The sequence below is a fragment of the Cydia splendana genome, chromosome 10 (assembly GCF_910591565.1).
Source record: "Cydia splendana chromosome 10, ilCydSple1.2, whole genome shotgun sequence".
Lineage (NCBI taxonomy): Eukaryota > Metazoa > Arthropoda > Insecta > Lepidoptera > Tortricidae > Cydia > Cydia splendana.
The window spans coordinates 6,561,617-6,584,446 of record NC_085969.1 but is presented as its reverse complement, the minus strand read 5'-3'; the positions used below and the strand labels follow the sequence as shown (position 1 = coordinate 6,584,446).

The 22,830-nt window shown below is 37.3% G+C and overlaps 1 protein-coding gene across 2 annotated transcripts in view; it reads right to left on the bottom strand.

Annotated features, from left to right (window-relative positions):
* The window catches only part of LOC134794184 (serum response factor homolog), a 327,451-nt gene that overhangs the window by 47,002 nt on the left and 257,619 nt on the right, over positions 1-22,830 (bottom strand). The gene's annotated exons all lie outside the window — the stretch shown is intronic.

Sequence of the window (22,830 nt, the reverse complement as noted above, 5' to 3'; positions counted from 1 at the left end):
ATAGTAATTTTGTAAGTATATTTAAATATTCTTGACCACTTGTAATTATGTCAACTTATTGAAATATACTATGAAGTATTTGAACAAATTAAATTATTTTTCAGAAAATATTTTAATTTGTTTTTATCAAGTAGAAACACTACTATATAAATTATAAACTGAAATAAATGTCATATACTAAGAAAAAGTGACCAAGGCCTCCAGTGCCCCAGGCTGGAATCGAACCAGCGTCCTCTGCTATCGCGGCAGGTGCCTGAACCACTCGGCCACCGGGCCACAGCGACATTAGTCAAATTTTCCAAGTATATGCACTTCCTACTGAAGGCTTGTGGCGCCCCCTGGCCATCTCTAAGGTAGAACAGTATGGTTCGAACCTTCTATCTGGATCATTCTCATGATGATACCGAGCTAGCGAGAGAGATGGCGCTGCCAATCAATACTATGAAGTATTTGAACAAATTAAATTATTTTTCAGAAAATATTTTAATTTGTTTTTATCAAGTAGAAACACTACTATATAAATTATAAACTGAAATAAATGTCATATACTAAGAAAAAGTGACCAAGGCCTCCAGTGCCCCAGGCTGGAATCGAACCAGCGTCCTCTGCTATCGCGGCAGGTGCCTGAACCACTCGGCCACCGGGCCACAGCGACATTAGTCAAATTTTCCAAGTATATGCACTTCCTACTGAAGGCTTGTGGGGCACTGGAGGCCTTGGTCACTTTTTCTTAGTATATGACATTTATTTCAGTTTATTGAAATATGTTAGCAAAATAACGAAATAGGTTTCAGTAACAGGCATAGTCTTAAACAATATATTATTATAGCATAATTAAGCAGGAGAAAGTAACGGTGACTAAACTAAATCACGCAGAGATACAAAGTGAAACAATGTTGTAAGTGCCAAAGATATTTTTCCAAGCATTCTACTTCACCTAGCACTTCGAACTACTATTAAAGTATACGTCTTCTATAAAAATAACTAGCTAGAAAGATCCACCATCGATGCGACTCAAGCGCATGAAGGCATTTTAACTAGCGCCGTGTGCGCATCGCTGGGAGCGATATTAGATTATAAATCGCGACTCGACTGATGAACCTTTGTTACTGCTAGACTTTTATACCATTTATTTTAAGATTTAGGAGGCAAACGAGCACACAAATGGCCTGATGGTATTGAAAACACCTTCGAAACTGACTTTCGAAACCTTTTTGTTTTTCGTTTCTGGTGTTGCGGGTATCCATGGGCGGCGGTAATCGCTTACCATCAGGCGATCTGTCTACTCATTCATTCACTCGTACTTCGCCTCCTATATCATTAAAACAAACCTTATTCAACTATGAAAGCCTTACCAGTATTGAATAACGGAAAGAAAAATGATATTACATTTATAAAAAAAAAATGCTTTACCCTATTTATGGTAAACACTTTTAAATAGAGATGGGTAGTGAGTAAATACTCACGGGTAAATACCGAGTAAATACTCAGTATTTACTCAATATAAGTACCCGTATTTACTCGTTTATACCCAAATTGGTGGGTATAAACTATTTAGAGTGCTGAACGGGGCATATAAATTTGAAATATAGGTGTATTTTGTAAGCCGCTACTGGATTAAGTACTCAAAATTGTAAGAAATGTATTTTTAAGAGGGCACTCCATACATGTAACTAATTGTCACGATTTTTTTTCCGTAACAACCATCGTGTTGCACATCATTAAATAGGTCTTTAAAAATAACTGGAAGGTTTCTAAGAACTTTTTTGGATAAATTGAATATTTTTGGAATAAAACCGTTTCGAAAGGCCAAAATAATGTTCATCTCTCTATAACTTTCCAACCAAAGTTCAGAAAAAATATGAAAACATATCGGGAGATTAGCCGTATAATACAGTACCTACAAAAAACAATATTTTGGACATCATCGGTTGAGCCATTTTTGAGTTTTCTTTAAAAAACCCTTAATAAAAGGTCGTAAGTGCCGCGTAAACACGCACTTTTGCGCGACATGCAGTTATCTAGAACATCGATAGAATTTAAGTACCATATTTTTAAAGTAAATACCTTCTTATTTAAAACAAAATTGTTAACTATTCATTATCACAATTTGCCTCTCACTGATAATTACCTTTATTTTCCAAAATTAAGCGTCATATATGCTTTTTATTTAATAGATAGTTATTACACGTTAGCACTCTTCAATAAAAGACAATTTTGTTCTTAAATCTCACTTTTTGAATATTTTATAAGCAATCGTTTTTACCCACCTAAATGAGTAAATACGGGTATTTATCGGGTGCTTTGAGTAAAAACCGAGTAAATACTCACCCCTACCCATCTCTACTTTTAAATAAAGCATTTATTTTACATTTCCGAAATCAGTGGATAAATACCGGGGTTATGTTGTTACAACATTAAATTGAGAAACTTCTTTTTCCAACCACCAACCAAGTTGAATTTAATTTAATTTGTTGATTCGTGTCGCGGTTCAAAACGTTTGTAACTTTTGCAATTGACTGAACCCGAGTTTGCCAAACAAAATGTGATTAACACATCCTACCGATATACATTATTCACCTTCGAGCGGTCCGTTTGATGCGGCGAACCCCATCAATTACTGCTCAGCCAGTGACACCATGCTGAGATCGCGGAAAAAATGTCCTTAGAGTAAAATCCACTGTTAACCTACTAAATTTCTTATACCACTTCAGTGTTAACTTGCATTTTCAACCCTATCATCACTATTCTAAGGCATACTTCTGTAAATCAGGGATCAAAATATACGAGTTTCAGAAAGAGCTAAGTTTTTTCGCACTGTCAAGATTTTCATTGCGTGCTAGGAATTTGAACAAACACAGTATTTACTGCAAATACAACAAACCAAGAATGTAATTAATGTGCTTTTCGTGGTACAATGTGCATCTTTTTTGTAAACCTGGGACAAAGTTAAGTGCGATGCAGGTTTGCACGTATGTACACTCTGTTATATTATGGAATACCTTGTAACAACCTACCATGGAACTATGTCCAATTGTGAAAGATCAAATTGTACAGAAGCAACAATTAAAGAAGCAACACACTTAATTAAGGTAAAGGTAAAAAAAAAATTACAGCAGGTCAACTCAAACTCAAATTAATAAATATTTAGGGATAATCTTACACAGCCAACTCAGAAACAAATATTTGTGATGTAGTAAACAAATGCCCTTACAGGGGTTTGAATCCGGGACATCCTGCTTCGTAAGCAGGATCACTACCATAGGCTAATTCGACATACTACAATAACCTGACATGGCACTACCTCCCAAGACTGCACCTCCAAGCTCGTCTGCAAAAACGCCCATCGATCACCCAACCTTCTCATACGCACAATTAAAAGTTTAGGAACTCCTGGAATCTAAGCAATGCGGTCTATATTCATGAGCCCAAACTGGCGGCTTACGAGGCTGGATGCCTGCGCTGGAGTAGGTTTTTCATGCACAATTAACCTTTTAAGCTCGGAACATACGAGGCGGTAAAACGCCGCGCTTCGCAGCAAAACGCTATTGGAACAATGTTGACGGTTAACGGAGCACAACAAGGCTCAACAGGCTCAACGTGAGACTACTTAGGGCCACTTGTACCTTGCCACTAACCCGGGGTTAACCGGTTTAATCTGGAGTTAGCATGGTTACCAGAACAATTTGACACTGGGTTAATGGTTTAACTGGTTAACCCCGGGTTAGTGGGGTGGTCCAAGTGGCGCTTATACCTACAATTTACAGAGGATAGAATCAAAAACAAAAATGAGGATAGTCGCCAAAGAACCAAAGCGCCAGATTAGGATTGAATGCTTCATGTGGCAATGGGCGGGCTAAATGTACATACGTAGCATGAAGAAAGGATTTGGTAGAAGTCCTAGAATAACGATAGGAATTTGCTGTCTGGAGCAGCTGTAGGTATGTACTAGGTACTTGATGGACTGACCTTATAAGGATTTCCGAGAGCTAGTGGATACGGTCTGCACTTTATGGGCCTTATAGGAGACCTAGGAGATCTAAGCTCAGTAGTGGATGATTGTGACTGTGAAAATAAAAATGTGATAGGATAGTGGAAGTGTTTAGATGGTGCCGTAGGTATGATTCAGTCGCATGAGAACCGCCAGCAGGACTTGTATCAAATCAGAGCTAATTGGATACTTGTTGAGTGTCATTCGAATCGGGAGAGGAATTATATCCCAATTCCCAATAATATTCCGTAAAAACCAAAGTTATCAAGTATCCCCTAATAATTGCAATGAATAAAAAACCAGGAAGCAGTCAACACCAGCAGACCCGAAACCACCGGTAAGCTAAGTTAGATTCTTTTGGGTTAGTATAGCACAACCACCAATTACAGTCCACTGGCTTTACGCCACATTTTCTGAAGTTCAAATCCTTTCAAAACCCCTTCGTCCCTTACCTTTTCAATTGCTCACTTTTTATAGCTTGCTTGCATGTAGTAAGTAAGTATTAGTATAATGACTAAGTAGTAGGTAGTTCAGGTAACCTTTACTCACACGTCGGTCAGCCCTTTCAAACAAATCCATGAAAAAATCTTCAAGCAGATCGTGATATTTTCACACAATCATTCAAAATTCACACCCCATAGTTCAATGCAGCGTTGCACGGCGCACAACTCGCCGTGTGTTCTCCACCTTCAACATTTTATAAAGGACTTGCCACGCGTCGGACGCGCGACGACCCTATATGGAGCAGCTTCCGCGTGCATACATATGTAGTGGTACACGTGTAAAGGGATATCACTACGATATATCCGCTCGTAAAACCTTGGCGTTAGAGGCTGATACTGTTCCAGACCAAAACCTGGCAAAAGCCTGGCAAAAAATGTTTGTATTTTAACCCCTTGCTTTTCCAGAAATGCCGGTGAGAAAAAAAATTGGTTTTAGTTTATTTTTAGGCTTTGGTCTATGTATCTGATCAAGGTATTTGGATTTATTGGAACTTGGAGCTGGAACTTTACTAGACACATATGGGGACACTTATTTAAATTTGTATAGTAACGGTTTGTTTATATTTCTGTGCAGCTGTCTGTTGTCACTTGCATATATAATTCACCACGTAAACAAACTAAACTAAACATAACTAAAAGACTAACTCTCTAAAACTAGTAACTCTGCTAAATACTCAAGTTCTTTTCATAGAATTATAAATTTGTAGTCAATACATAAATATTTATACCTATGCAAGATAGTATCCAGATACAAAGTATAGAATTTTTGATATTTTTAATTGACAAAAGTATGAACAGTCTGCTCACATACTTATAATGACATATACACACAAAGTTCCTTCTATTAACCGACACATGAGCAATAAGCACAGATAAAATACCCGAGCGCAGATCACCGAGGATCAATCATTTCATTTGACATTCCGTCACGATAGATGTCATTACGAATCATTAGAAGTAATTCTTCAGGGGCCGCGATTGAATTTTTTGTAGTGCTTTTTAATGATGTTCTATTTGTACATGTTTCACAATTGAATTTGATTCACCGTGGATGACAATGATTGTACGTCTCCGACCTTCACTCACGCATCAGGGCCGATTTTTATTTAGCTATCGATATTTTCTTTTGTTACATTTTGATTAAATTTAGCTGGTTTGAAGAACATTTTGAGTAAAATAATTACGAAATCGCAATTAGAGACAAGAAAAATGTAATTACCCTACAATGTCTAGTAGGTAAAAGAAATTCTGACACTGTTCATTCTTACAGAGTGTTTACTGGAGAAAATAACTATGAAACCGTGTGAGGTTCCTACCACGAGTACCATGTGGCACGAGTAGTTTCATGGTCAAAGTTTTGTACTCAAACCTAACGCAAACAATTTTTAGAACTTTTAGAATTTAAATTAGAACATTGTAGCGATAAAAAAATTGAATTTCAACAATCCCAACATTCATTTTTAAGAATACGAACGAATCTTACGATGTCACTTAATAAAAGGTAACACAATATAATCAGCATGTTGGTATTTTTCCAGAATTGAACATTAGTTAACAACTAGTTTATAGCTCTAAAAAATTACACTAAGATTACCTTTATCTTCATCAGAGTAAGTTACACCAAAGCGTCAGCTTTTAAACCTTACCCGACTTTTAAAAAGGCCAGTTAATTTGTTATCTCCGTTACTCGACGGAGGCGTTATTTTTCGTCTCTTATCAGCAAATCTCTCAGTAACAAGTGTGATTAATACCTCCTTGAATGCAAGTGCCGGCACATCTGCCTTTAGGCGTTTTTGGGATTCCGTTGGGATATTATTTAACCCGCATGATTTTATCAGACCAGAGGCCTAATTATGTAATACTTTCCAATCGAAATCTGAAATATGTAACGCATTTTGTATTAACATTAATACAGTTAATACAGTACTTGTCATAATATATAGATACTAAGCATTAATTTGAGCAACTGAGGTGCGTGGTGGAATATAATTATAGAGTTTGTGAAGGTTTCTCTACCATTTAAATGAGTTCCTATTTCAGCAAAGAAAAAAGCGAACGAGATTATCCATACGAACTAGTAAATTTCTATTGTTTTTATTGAAATTTATGACGACTTATGACGGTATAATTATGAAGGATTTTGTATGAATTTATAGAGTTTGTGAAGATTTTTATACCATTAAATAAGTTCCTATTTCAGCAAAGAAAAAAGCGAACGAGATTATCCACACGAACTAGTAATTTTTTTTATATATTTAGACGAATTATATGTATGCACATTGGTCAATTTATGGTTTGATGATAATAACCGGTTTCTTGTTAGCATTAAACATTTGTTTACCTTTCAAATAGGCAATTGCCATTAATACGGAACCGTTTTCGTTTGTTTATCTATACACTTGACTATTCCGTTAACTTTAACCATTTAAATTTACCGTATTAAACTTTTTTTCAGCGGTGTGTCTTAAAGGATTAATTTCGTCTTTAGCTCTTAAGAGTACAATGTATACTGATTGTTTGGGATGCTAAGTAATGGTTCGCGATATATTATTTGGCTGCCATTTTGTATTCTGAGTATTGTGGCGTGTGAATTTTTGCATGACCCAACGCTGTTTTGCTGTATGTGATACATATTATACAATGACTTAAGATAATGAATAAATATTTAACGAATTACGCAGGTTAAATTGTATGCAATTTGTCATAACTAAAAATCATCTGACATCAGCAAATATCACGTAAGTAACTGTAATTATAAGTCGTATAAAAATAGCCTGTAGATATTTAGCAAAGATATTAGATATTATCTTATAAACTTTCACAAGGTTAACACAAATTAAATAATTTGACGTAGAAATACGGCCCGATTCGAACTTTAAGATACGTCAATTAATAGATCTAGAAACGATATGGATTAGATATGTCACTGTCGAATGTGACGTTTGGCCAAACAATAACGTCACTTTCGAAACTGCACACATCTAATCCATATCAGTTCTACATCAATAGATCTATACATAAAGCTCAAATCGGGTAGTTAGTCTATCGCAGATTTTTTCACAACTTTTTAAGAGATTTCATGACATTCTCATCAATCGTCATAAATGTATAATTTTCTTATATGTATTTAAATATTACTAGGTAGTTTTATTAGTATCAACCTCAGAAGGCTTTTGTGAGTAAAAGGAGTTTTCGATTTTTGTTTTTCCCGGTAAATAAGTCCTCAGAACAGCAATAGCTACTACTAAAAACTACAACTACTTTAAATAAATCATAGGTAATCCTTTATCCTTGTTAAGTATAAACATTCTGCGGGTATCTTAAATATCACTAACAAAAACATTAAGTTCATACAATTAAATTCTAAAATAAGCCCCACAACTCTGTATTAAGCTAATGCAACACTTTTTTCCTGAACAATGGTAATGCAATAATGCCAAAATAAATAAATATGTACATATGTCGATAACAAGAAGCGGACTGGTCTGACTCGTACGCATCGGTCGTAGTAACGACAACCGCCAGGGTTGTCGATTCTTATATGACACTAATTTAAAAGTTGAACCATGTAAAATGTACAATCCTAATGGCTCCCCTGCACGATGGCCCAGCACTGGACCAGCGAGTTGGCCATGCGATGGTTATGGCTCCTCTACACGATGGCCCAGCACTGGACCAGCGAGTTGGCAATGCGATGGTTATGGCTCCTTTTAACGATGGCCCAGCACTGGACCAGCGAGTTGGCCATGCGATAGTTATGGTTCCTTTTAACGATGGCCCAGAGCTGGAGCAGCGAGATGGCCATACGATGGTCGGGAGCACGCACTATGGAATGGGCCACGTGTGCGTACGTCGGTCCGTCAAGAGTGAGCGGTCAGACTGAAATGGAACGAGGCCAAAAGGGTCACTGAAGATAGGAAGACGTGGCGCGAGCTTGCATGCAAAGGCCGTGTGCACCCCTGTCTTCATCATCAAATCATCATTGGCCACAGCATCTTTGCAGATGATAGTTGCAGCGACTGAAGAAGCTATTCTGAGGACCTCCTCTACTACGTCCTCCTAGACTACCTAGTCTACAGCCTACATCGACTGCGATGACTGTATAGACCAATGGCCGATCGGCATTTCCTGCCGTGTCTTGACTCCTGGGGTGGTCCAGCAGCTTAGGGTAACAATATAAAAATATATTGTATATACTTACGAAATAAAATGAAACAAAGAGTAAAATACTCTGGACATCCCTAGCATCCCACAGAATCGCTTGTAAATATCTTATTGCTGTCCGCCGTGCGTCTGCGCAGATTTGCGGCGCGCTCCTGTATAGTAATGAAGGCGCAGCCGCTGACAGCTCGCGTCGACGCGAGCAATTGTTATTATAACGTCACGACGTATAGGGGTAGATTGGGCTCTAGTACTAAAATATCGTTCATTTTTTTAGTAAGTACATTGGGCTAGAGTACAAAAGTAATAATACGTACTAAAATCTTGTTAAAAAATTTTACGGTCTGCTAGCCTAGTCGGTAGGGAGCCGGCCTACGAAGCAGGAGGTCGCCGTTTCGAATCCTGGTATGGGCATTTGTATGAATGTTTATCACATTTATTTGTTCCTGAGTTCCTTTATAAATAGGAACAAATTATCATTATACTCTTACCTTATTTTTTCCTCACAAGTACTTACAAAGAATAACCGTAGGTGTGCTTACCTGCAACAATAAAAACATATTATGTATATCAATAGTTAGATGTTGTTAACGATAAATACACATGAACTCAAAGTATATTCCGAATTTCAAGCAGCATCCAGAGACGTCACGAAACCATGAAAAAATCTCACAATCGTCCAAAATATTGTCAGTAACAAAAAGCTCAGGTCTAATTGATCAGTGCCAATAATGACATATTTATGTGTTGGGGGCAAAAAGGGGGGTTATTAATAATTTGATATTAACCTAGCGGACACGTCTCATAGCGGCCGGCGCCTGCGATCTTGTAAACGCAAAAACGTTATCATAAATGCGCTTTAGATATTCTGGGGATCGGAATTTGGAGGCAGTATACCCTAGGTTGACAGATGATGTTTGCATCCCGTTTGAATTGCAGTATTAAGGTCTGTCAAGCTATTTCCGTCAGTAGAAAAAGCGGCAAAGTTAAAAAATGTAATAGGTAGGCGCGAAGGGTAATAATCGTCCCATGCAAAATTTGAATTTCGCGCGTTTTGCTACTGACAAACTTGTTTGACCGGCTATAGTTGTAGAAAGTAGTAAGCACTTTATAGTACACAAAACAGATTATACATATTACTGTAGTTAAAAAAATATTGAGTTACAAAGGCAAACAATACAATCTATAAGTATTCCTCCTTTTCTTACTGAGTAATATATGTAAATAGAACAAATCAAAAGTACTTCACGTAGTTTATGGGTGAATAGGGATGGCTGGGGTGAATAGGATGTACTTACCAAACTTTAAATGTGATTGACCAAATAATTTCTTAATAACTACCCACACAATTGTTCCATACAAAATCTACTAAGTAAGTAAATATTATTTTCAATCGAATGATACATTTTGTATAAGAAATTGTAAGATAAATCACATTTTAAGTTTTGTCCCTATTCACCCTAGCCATCCCTATTCACCCCGGTTGACGACTCTTAAATACCCTAAATGCATAACATTCTATGATTAATGAACAAACTCTTTTATACAATGATAGAATGCTTGTACAAATGTACAGTCAGCGTCGTATAGTAGGTAGCATCCAAAGTATTCAAATAGTTCGGTCGCCATACAAATTATACGGTAAACCGAACTATTTGAAGAATACTTTGGATACTTCCTACTATATGACGCTGACTATACCCGGTGACGCTTTAAAAACCAATGGCTATAAAAATATCAGACCAGTCATTTAGCTTAAACATTTACTTGAAACTCGTGCTCTTAAACTTTGTAAATGTAGTTCAGAACTCCGACTGTGAAGTAAGAATAGGTTTCGTTCAAGTTCGTCTTTCGAATTAATTAGGAATGAAGAGTTTATCAAATGAACAAAGGAATGTACTTAATTAAATTAGCAGACTTCATGTTAATTAGCATGATGTTTGTAATTGTGTCAACGTCAACTCACATTTACCTATTTATTCAAATAACAATCATAGTACTCACCTTAAAATAATATATTATAATAAACCACATCGGTGGCAAACAAGGTTCTTTTCCTAAACTATCTAAAAATAAATAAGCTTTTTTTAATGAAAGCTTACATTACTTCGTCAAACTGAATTTGACGTATAATTAGCAACAAATAAACGTGAGAAGTGATTTTTTATGACAACACAGGTTTATTACGATATATTGGCCGCTTTGCCCGTCACTATCTGTATTAGTAGTAGTACGTAGGTATATTTAGCTAGGAACTTTATTTAACCATTTTATAATTTTAAAGTAGTTTCTGTAAATTCTGTATTGTCTTAGTATATCTAATGTTCTTAATAACTTCGTATGCATTCAGTGTTACCAGTTGAAAACTTTAAACTTTATATTTAATCTACACTTTCCACATATACTGTAATTTCACTTATCATGACAAAAGATATATCAGGCTGCGTCACAAAAACTAAAATATGACCGGGGGACATAGCATTACGCTCCATAGAGGAATTCATCTTCCATATAAAAATGTTTTGCGTCGGCAGGACTTAGGAATATTTTCGTACGTATTATACTCTTAATGTGACAGAGTGAATGTGTTTTGTTTGTTTTATGTTATTTTGGCTGCTTGCGTAGGCTGGCTGTTCCCCAGACTGAAGAGGAAAGTTTAAGACAATAGGTTTTTTAAGATTGCAACTTACGGAGAGTAGAGGACCAACCTAAATCTGACGATGAAACGAACGTCTAATGACAAAATGTGGCAAGTAATCATTAATGTCAATGTTTTATGAAAATATAACGTGAATGACATGAAAATGACACTCCATAACTTTGATCTGTTAAATTCGGTGCTAAGTTAGCTTAGACGAATTCTAATAAAGTTTCTGTCACTAGAAGCTCAAACTATAAAACTTTTTCTACGTGTAGGGGGCTATTCATAAATTACGTCATTTCAAATTAGGGGGGGGGGGGTCTGGACATCGGATGACGGTAGCATGAAGTGGGAGGAAATGGGGTCACTTGAAGCATGATTTTTGGATGATTATAGGGGGGGGGGTCAAAAATCGTCAAAAATCGATGACGTAATTTATGGACAGCCCCTAGAGAAAAAAACATTATGAAACGAATACATAGAGTGTAAGTAAGTGGAGGTTGCAAGGAGTGATTGTGGTAGTATTCTGCAAATGTGTATTTATTTTAATTTATATGCAAAGGGGGTCGCTTAATAAAATTAAGCTAGTTAGTTTTGCTTAGTTAAGGTAGTTTATCTGCAGGCAGTACGATTAAGTAAGCGATAAACACTTTAATAAGAACACAGAGGAAGTGGACAGACTTATACTGGTACTTATAGAGGTAATATACCTATCTCTATATCTACGTGTGCTTAAAACATACATACTAACAAATTCAAGATTCGTTTTACGTAGAAGGATACTCTAAGTAATGTAGCGTGTAAATATACTCGTACGTAATGGAAAGACGTAATGATAGGTAATCGTCAAATCCTCATCGTAATTTGTCAAAATATGACAGTAAAATGCCGTGCGTGAAAAGTAAAAATATGTTCCAAATTTACATACCTACATAAAGTTTAATAGGTTCTCATTTATTAATTCTGGCATCATGCAGCAATAAAAATACATAGCTCTAAAAGCAGAAATATATTGTATTTATCTTTCAACACGATATCGTAACCCTAAATATTATATATGCCTTCTTTGATCGCACAATAACGAAAGAATGCACTAAAAGGAATTTATTTGCAGAACCAATAATACATCGATGTAAGAACCGAATAAAATTACCTTTTTATGCGATAAATTCAATTTCAAATACAATAAACTACATTATAATTGTTACTTACCAATTCTACATACAATAAGCGATATTTATTCAATACGTGGTAATAATCTGAAATGCCCATAAGCTCATAATACTAAGAGTCATTTTCCCATGCTTTTTCCTTAGGCATATTTGTTACACTCTGTGCTTTTGACGTACCATATCACATTTAGTTCTTTAAGCATTTTAGTATTAACCGCAGTAAATACACTAATACAGATATAACGACAAGGTTCTAAATGCAGGCTACATAAGAAACAGACAGTTCCAATCCCCGGCGATTCACTTTGTGATAATGTCGCGAAAGCATGGGGTTATGATTGATACCCGAAATATCGAGTTGGAATTAATACGTGAATCGATTCGAGTCGATAAATAATTTATTTTTGTACGAATCCGGGGCTTTTAGGCGATTATGATCGATATATTTATATAATTCAGTTCGAGAATGGACAAATGTTTCGAGTTTCTTTACTTATTCGTTTTATTAAATTTATTTCTTTATATAAATATATAAGTTTATGAGATTAATAAAATATAACTAACTGCATTCCCGTTGCTAGGGAGGTTTCGGAATTATACTGAGCAACTTTTACTATGGGACCAACCCCAAAATCGCGAAAAAAAATTTACCCTCCCATAGAAAATTGACCAGCCAAAATGTATGAAACAGCCAAATGTTTTTCGCGATTTTGGAGTTGGTCCCTTAGTAAAAGTTGCTCAGTATATAATCCCAAAACCTCCCTGGCAACGGGAATGTAGTTTGTAGCCACCCTGTATATTCTATTTAAAAACTAGTTTTCTAATTCCTATATTGTTAATTGTTTTATCTTTGCCGTTTATGTTAAATTATAGAAATATCCTTCAATGGGAACATGTATATAGTTTTGTGGTTCCTTTCATTATAAATAAGAAGTTTTTAATAAGCATGCGACAAATATGTATAAAGGGTTGTTTATTTAAATGCATGAAGCAGAAGGTGTCTTTAGTATCCGCACTTTCATTTTACTCGCTTATAAATTCTATAGTCTTATTATTATTTTTTACGTCTAATAATTGTATATTATAAAATTAATTATATTATTAGTCTTATCAACGATCCACCATTGCGAAACTACGTTGGAACCAAAAAATATATACTTTTTGTCTGTGGCTACATTCAATCATTTCCAAAACCCAGACCCAGTTAAAAATCAATATCGAAATTTTCGAATACCGATTATATCGGACGACATATTTATGTTACGAGTCCCGTATTCCGTCATAATTCCAGAACTAAGATACAAAAACCGTGAATATGTTGCTTAAATCATATCATATCAAGATGAACTGGATTCGAGAAATGCTTGTTATGTTATGTTTTGTTTCAATAACCTCTAGCCGCCCATACGTCACACCTTGCCAAGTAAAATGAAATTTTATTTTGTCAACACAAAGTTCAAATTAGAATGGAACAGGAGACCATTTTATAGGTCTCTGGGCGGCTAGAGGATATAAAAGGCGTTTTTATTAATATAACGATGCACCGTTGCATGGTCATCAGTTATTTTTAAAAGCGTCTAGGTCTAGGTCACTTTTTAGGGTTCCCTACCCAAAGGGTAAAAATTACTAAGACTCCGCTGTCCGTCCGTCTGTCTGTCACCCACCACTCACCAGGGTATATCTCATGAACCGTGATAGTTGAAATTTTCACAGATGATGTATTTCTGATGCCGCTATAACAACAAATACTAAAAAGTACGGAACCCTCGGTGGGCGAGTCCGTTTTTATGGATGGGTAGGATAGGTTCGTTAGGTTGCTTCAGAATGATGGCCGAAGGGCAAACTGTCAATAAAGAAATAAGAGCACCGCGTAGTGGAGTTCCGTCGACTCAATGATTTTTACGATTCGCGATATGCCTAGGCATAGCATGATCTGCCTGATTTTACGATCGGCCGTCGACATATATTACTGTCTATATAGTCTTGATACTTTTTTAAATGTAAAGACATGATATATTACCTAATGATATAATAAATTACGTACAGTCAGCCAAGAAAGTGGTCTACCACTTTTCGACTCTATCATCTGATTGTACCAAGTGATCACATATACATAATCATAATACTATAATAACAATAAGTTGACATGTTATATAAATAATTATATTACAATTAGGTAAATTAATATGAATTTTAGCTTAAGTAGCCATATTTCATATTGTGCAGCTAATTAACTTAGTTGGTCTTGTTATATATTCTCACATACTTTAATGTCCCTATATTTTAATGGCGTACGTAAATTGTTATTTCCGATTTCTCCGTAAATTTCTCGGGAACTGTCACCATATCTTAAAAGTTCGAAAGTAAAATGGCGGTGAAATAGACAGTGACGTAAAGCCGTAAGTCTGTTTTTCAAATTTATCTGTTCCGAGATGCACTGCAGGAGACAAAAGTTGGTATACTGGAAAAACAAGAGCTGCGATTAGGGTGACCACGAATTATACTGCGGCGGTATAATCGGTTTAAAAACGTTCGGGAAAAGCGGCATATTTTCTGAAAACATCACAAAAGTTAACGTTTTGGATACATTTTTACACGACTGCCCAAACAAAAAGAGTGTATTGTTTTCAGCGTTCATGTTTGTATGTATGTGAGTTTCTTTATTCCACCTTAACTTCTGAATGCCTTAACCGATTTAGACGTATGATACATCATTAGTATCTTTACGTCATCCCGGGTAACATAGGCTATGTGACGTCATTATAAAAACAATATGGCGGACTTAATACGCCATATTACGCAAACTTTAGAAAAAAATATCGTGCAAACTTATCGAGTAGGGTATCAAAATGAAGGGCTTTGAAAGCCGATTGATAATATATATGCAACATGTGGGTTTAAGTCTCATTTTGAGAAAGTAAGAATTGACAAAATATGTTAAGATAAGCTAATCTCATAAAACCAAATATTATTATTGAATGGGATATAGGTACTTATTAAAATAAAAGGAAAGGGTTTGTCCGCTGATCATAAAAAAATATAATTATATTATATTAGGTGGTACATACTACTCATAGTTTTTAAAACATGTTCGTAATTGCGCTTATGGAATCGAAACGTTTAAAATATTAATTCTATTTATTAATCGATACGATGCAGAGTCCGTCTAAGCAAACTCTGCACCGAATTTGGCAGAACAAATCGTGAAAGTATCATTATAACCATTTTTTTTTTCCCTCCCCTCGTTTTTTCCACTCGACCCTGTCATCGGCATTTTCCCACCATTTGGGGTAGAATGCGTCCAAGTCGTCCCGCCATCTCCTTTTCGGTCTGCCTAAACTCCGGCCTGCACCCAGAAAGGTGGGCCAAAATGGTTACTGAGTGGGACCCACGGAACACATTATAACCATATGGTTTGATTTAATTTTAATATGTATGATGGTGTAGAAATTTTTTTAAGGCCGGAAGGTGAGCTCCACGTAGGGCCTAAGGCTCAGAGCGTAAGGAAGATGTGTGCTTCCTGCAACTTGTCCAAGTATATGCACTCGGTCTAAAGCCAGGCGCCAAAGGCGCCCCCACACTAAAAGGGTCAGGCGTAGCCCGATGTACGTGACACGCTATACGCTTACCAAAGCCGGGCGCCTTCGGCGACCTTATACTAAAAGCGTCGGCCGTAGCCCGACGTACGTGGCGCGTTGTACGCGTTCCAAAGCCGGGCGCGTTCGGCGCCCTCATACTAAAAGAGTCGGGCGTAGCCCGACGTATATTCGTGGCGCACTGCGCGCGGTCCAAAGCCAGGCGTCTTCTACTTTCTCATACTAAAAGTGTCGGGCGTGGTCCGACGTACGTGACACGCTGTACGCATACCAAAGCCGGGCAACTTCGGCGCCTTCACACTTAAAGGTTCTGGCGTAGCCCGATGTACGTGGCGCGCTGCACGCAGTCCAAAGCCAGGCACCTTCAAATCTCTCATATTAAAAGTATCGGGCGTAGCGTGACACGCTGTATGATTACCAAAGCCGGCCTAATACTCAAAGCGCCGAGCGTAGCCCGATGTACGTGGCGCGCTGTACGCGTTCCAAAGCCGGGCGCCTTCGGCGCCCTCATACTAAAGGAGTCGGGCGTAGCCCGACGTACGTGGCGCGCTGCGCGCGGTCCAAAGCCAGGCGACTTCTACTTTCTCATACTAAAAGTGTCGGGCGTAGTCCGACGTACGTGACACGCTGTACGCATACCAAAGCTAGGCGCCGAGGCGGCCTCACACTTAAAGGTTCTGGCGTAGCCCGATGTACGTGGCGCGCTGCAAGCGGTCCATAGCCAGGCGCCTTCGACTCTCTCATATTAAAAGTATCGGGCGTAGCGTGACACGCTGTATGATTACCAAAGCTGGCCTCATACTCAAAGCGTCGGGCGTAGCCCGACGTACGTGGCGCGCTGCACGCGGTCCAAAGCCAGTCGCCTTCAACATTCTCATACTAAAAGTGTCGGGCGTAGCCCGACGTACGTGACACGCTGTACGCTTACCAAAGCCGGGCGCCTTTGGCGCCCTCTTACTCAAAGCGTCGGGCGTGGACGCCTCGCGTTGTACGCGTTCTAAAGCGGGGCGCCTTCGGCGCCCTAATAGTAAAAGAGTCGGATGTAGCCCGACGTACGTGGCGCGCTGCACTCGGTCCAAAGCCAGGCGCCATCGACTCGTTCATACTAAGTGTCGGGCGTAGCCCGACATGCGTGACACGCTGTACGCTTACCAATGCCGGGCGCCTTCGGCGCCCTCTTACTCATAGCGTCGGGCGTGTACGAGGCGCGTTGTACGCGTTCTAAAGCCGGGCGCCTTCGGCGCCCTAATAGTAATAGAGTCGGATGTAGCCCGACGTACGTGGCGCGCTGCACTCGGTCCAATGTTTAGTAAGGAAATTGTTGCGGACTTCTTACTGAAACCTACATTTAGTTACCTTTTTACTCTTTACCTATATTCAAATTATATTTGACGTTGTCATGGCTGTGAGTAAATAAACATGGCAATATGGAAAAGTAGTATCCGATTTTGAAGAATAGTGAAAAACATATTATAAATAAATATAATACGCTAAGAGTAAGTTTTGTGTTACCGGTAGTCGGTAACAGAAATGATGACCCCAAAATTAATTAAATAAATTAAAAATTAAAAAACACGACTGCGAAAAAGCGAACTGAAAAGATAAAAATATTTTTTAGTTGTGTTAGTAACTCAACTTAATGAATGTAAAAATTCTAAAAAGTATAAAATAAAATAAATTAATTAAAAATTAAAAAACACGACTGCGAAAAGAAAAGACAAAAATAATTTTTAGCTGTGTTAGTTACTTAATTTAATGAATGTAAAAAAATATTAGAATATGAGTGTTTAGTGAAGGTTATAAACAACAAACGCAAAAGTTTGATGCTCATTTAGGATCGTGACTGTACCTGTGTATTTTATTGCAATCGCAGTCGGGGACCTTGATGTATTACCATTTTCCCATTTAAAAGGTCCCCAACTGCAATTGAAATAAAATACACAGGTACAGTCACGATCCTAATTGAGCATAAAACTTTTGCGTTTGTTGTTTATAACCTTCACTAAACACTCATATTCTAATATTTTTTTACATTCATTAAATTAAGTAACTAACACAGCTAAAAATTATTTTTGTCTTTTCTTTTCGCAGTCGTGTTTTTTAATTTTTAATTAATTTATTCTAAATCGAGCGAATCTGAATCGTATAACCATTTATGTCATTTCTTTAAGTAAGGTGGTGGTACTAGTACTCGACGCGGTCCCAGTACATGTCATCTTGAAACTTAAGCATTATCAATAGAGGGGACAGCAGAGGGTCATCTATTGGGCTTTAGCATGTCGAGCACTAGTACCACCACCTTACCGAACGAAATCTATTCCATAACGAATGAAAGTGAAAAGGGGATATAGGTATGTACAAACTAGAGATGTAACAATACCGATACCGATACGATATATCGGCCGATATAATCGGCAGGCCGATATATCGGCCGATATAATCGGCAGGCCGATATATCGGCATCGCCGATTTAAATACTCCCGATATCATAACAAAATGTAAACAACCCACAGTAAGGTATTTTAATGGGCAAGAATATTCTTCACCTCAATTTTAACTTGATGTGTCAAAACTTACGTAAGTTTTACTACGATATATTGCTTACTCAACGTAAAAGCCGTTAAACCTTGGTGCGGTGCGATGGTGTGTAAGCTGCTTAACAGTGAAGCTGCTATAATCGTGCTATTTTGCTAATAGGAATATATTTTTCTTTATTCTTATTTTTCCGTTTTTCACACTTCTTAAAATCGAGTGTCTATTATGCGTATAAAGGATATAATTATTTATTTATTTGATTGATTAACTAATTATCGATGGCTATCGATATCGGTATCGGTATCGCCGATTATTTACTTTAAATATCGGTATCGGTATCGTATCGGCAAAATCATGTATCGTTACATCCCTAGTACAAACTATGTACCTAGTATAAGTTTTAGTTCCAAGAATGTAAGATTCAAATCGTAACCCATGACGGCACTACCAAACAGGATGAGCCAAGCAAAATTAGTGTACACATCAGTATCAACAACTTCTTTAAGGTGACATTGACTTGGTACCTACTTTATTAGAAAGAATCCAAAATTCTGGTAACCACTCAGGTCTCGGGGTAAAGTATTTACCTACAAAGGCGTCAAAATGACGAATAAGACCAGCTTGTTTTTGTGAGACTTGACTAGCGTTTACGAGTATGAATAACGCCATAAATCCCAAACCCCTGGTCACCCCTCAGGTCCCGGGGTGAAGTCGGTAGCCGAGATGCGCCGATAACGATATCGTGTCGGGCAGAGGCCACGGCTCCCGTATTGCACCATTGTGTGGAATGACTACCTGCCGCGTCATACTGACTGACTTGAATTAATTTAGAATATCGTCAGAAATTCGAAACAAGATTTTGCCATGTCGAGAAATTTGATGCGTGAGGTTATCCTCTTATTATCTTTCGGCTTTCCCGCGCTTTCCCGGTTGCCCGAAATACTGAAAATTATCAGTCGTATGCAGGTGATGGTAGTAGCTATGCAGTATTTTTACGGAAATAATGCAAGATACAGATTTTGAGACTGTGAAAAAAAGTTTGCAAGTACGCTGTTTCTGAAAGATGCAATGGAGACCACTCAAAAAAATCCACTTTTATATATAAAACTAAATATTTTTTATCATTTATCTATGTTAATTAAACTAAAAAAATATAGTTACCACATTTTTGTGCTTGGTAGAAGCCACAAATGTAAACTTGATGGAATGCCCAAAAATATAAGTAGGTACATACTGCTACGATAAGAATTCGATACGATTGATGAAATTTAAGTAAAATTGATATAGACAGTTTTAACGAAATTGACTACATATCCAGAGGCCGTAAGTAATTTTTCCACTTTTAAATTTATTCTAAGCTTATAGCATCGTTCGCAGACGTTTCTGATTGTTAAAAATTAAAATTGGCTACATATTATTAAAAATGTATTATAATTACATATTTATATTACTGAATGTGCAGTGACTATGACAATAAACCTAAACGAGCTCACATTTGTTTTGTGTGTTTTAACTTTTTCCCTTACCGAGTCCACATATTTACAACGGACCTTTCCCGTTGGCAATAAGGGCTATTTTCCTTTGCCCTTACAAAGTGTTGTAAATGAAATTCCGTTTTACGTAATAGTATTCGCGACCGATCCATCATTTGTCACGGGCTAACAATAATGATGATTTGTTTGTTTGTCTGTCTGTGAAATATCGCGGGCCGACGATGAATTGAATGTGTTGAATGCAAAAAACGGCTGAATTACGTCGTAACTTGTGTACTCCCTCATAGTGTCGTATCAATTAGGGGTTTAAAAAGTTGTCTTAATAATAGACTAAACTTAAGAATGGAACCTAATGTACGTAACTTCACAGTTAGGTTAGGTATTTCCTAGGTAAATATGTAAATATCGTAGGTGCAGCAGCAGAAGTTGCTAAAGCGGGTCCGGTGTTCAAAATGATTTTGACGCGACTTTATTGTTAATAGAATAAGAGCGTGTCAAGGTAATTTTGAACACCTCGCCCGCTTAGCAACTTCTGCTGCTGACTGTACTATCCCAATTTGTGTTATCTGTAACATTGTTTTTTATTTAAATAGTTCACTTTGATTTATCATTCATATTTTTTGGTACCTTTTTAGAGAAATAATAGTCCGCAAACGAGTAGACTAGCCACCTGATGGGAAGCGGTCACCCCGCGGTCGCCCGATTGGGCGCGGGTGGCTCATGGTGACAAGCAACATCGAATGAGCCGCTTACCCTGAATAACCGCTTCATCTTTTGTTTTCTCGAAATACCTCAAGAGGTAACTCATTCCACATACCCACATACCTATTTAATCTTTTACTCATAAAATCACTCCTTCCAAAGAGCGTTTACCGTCCTAAACCTTATTCGAGTTCATCAAAAATTCGCAAAAACCAACACAATGCACGTGTTTTTGCATTTAAACCAATAACGTCTTAATGAGACAGTATGATGGATACAACACCGAAACAGAGATACTGTGGACGGGAAAAACGACCAGGAGAGCAGATAAATCAGGCATACTTTGTTGACACCGGTTATGATGGTGCCTTAATAGAGGTGATCATGTTCCAACAACATTTCGACGAAGTTTATTACAGTTGCTCTTTGTGCTCTTTTGATGAAACCTGCGTTGTGGATGTTATTCTGACCATACCATAGCCTTCATCAAACCATAGTCGGGCACCTAATTTGATTTATTTCTTGTAAAACACGTAAGTAACGTAATATTTAATCATTACATATGAGTTGTCCGCTGTACGCGCGTTTATTTAAAATAAAAACTGCCGAAAAATACTCAATCATTTTTGTAGGGATAGTCACGAAAATACGATCGGGTGGGGGGTTTTTGACTAGGTTTTTAGGGAAGAGGATTGTTTTTGTATTTTTTTTTCTTTCTATCTGGCTTAAACGCATCATAAAAGGCATTTTTTTTAAAGACTCCAGTTGTTTTTTCTCGTGCTGAAAGGGATATGGAAAAGTACGAATATATAAAAAACAACAACGTCTGATGTGTAAAGTTATGTTTAATTGACTCTGAACTACAAGTTGGGAGAAAAAATGTCCTTTATTCTATCTTAAACATATGTATATTACTCTCCTGTATAAACTAACGACTAAAGGTGACAGTCCATTTCCAACGACAGCAGCACTACCATTAATATGGAAATTGACAATAACACCGACGCATTCGTACTAGTAGTGCAGCTGCGGTTAGAAATGGAATGTTACCATAACTCAACTTGATCATGTTATGAAATGCCATTTTTGAATTGATCATTTCATGGTAGGGTTAGGTTAGGTTTGACTTTTTTATGATTTGGCCAACTGGTCATTTCATGAAATGATCAATTCTAATATCTGGCCACGACAGATACAACAACGAAACAGAGTTACTGTGGACAAGAAAAACGACCAGGGCCATGTTGCATAACAAACTACAACTAATATTACAAGCGGAACTCCTTTTCTAATTTCACTAATTAAAAAAGGAGTTCCGCTTGTAATATTAGTTGTAGTTTGTTATGCAACATGGCCCAGGGGAGCAGATAAGTCATGCATACTTGTGGAAATCGGTTATGATGGTACCTTAATAGCTGAGGTGGTACAAGTTCAGATATATTAGTTCGGATAATGTTGGTCAGTTTGAGGGATATAGTCTGACAGTTTAATTTATTGCTCCACTTACAGGGCCCACCCAGCATACTTGTAGTCAAGGATTTTTATTATACCTACAAATTTTCTGATAACCTTTGTACATACAAATACTTTTAACTCTCAGGGAATTTAAGACAATCCTACGAGTAGAATCACCGTACTCCTTATTTAAGACGAATATTCTCCTAGATTTTCCACTGAGCCATAAATGAGTTAACCTTTGCAGTGCAAATTATTCTCTGTCGTGCAATTGACGGAGGCGTGTGACAGAGACAAGTAATTACCGCTGTCTGGTGCAAGCTGCCGCTGAAATTTACATACTGAATGCACAAATTAAACTCACCACGCGGTTAAAACACATTTCAATATAAAGTTAAGTTTACTTTGTATCATTACCACAGGATAAGTAATAGTACAAACGTACAGAAAAGAAACTTCCTACAAAACCGAAGTTTGACAGCGGTTCAGGGTCGAATCATGCTGTCCCTTTCTAATATATGGCACTATCCCTTTCGGCTATTTAGGGTTGTCAAAATTCAAGCCATTATCTTATCTGTGGT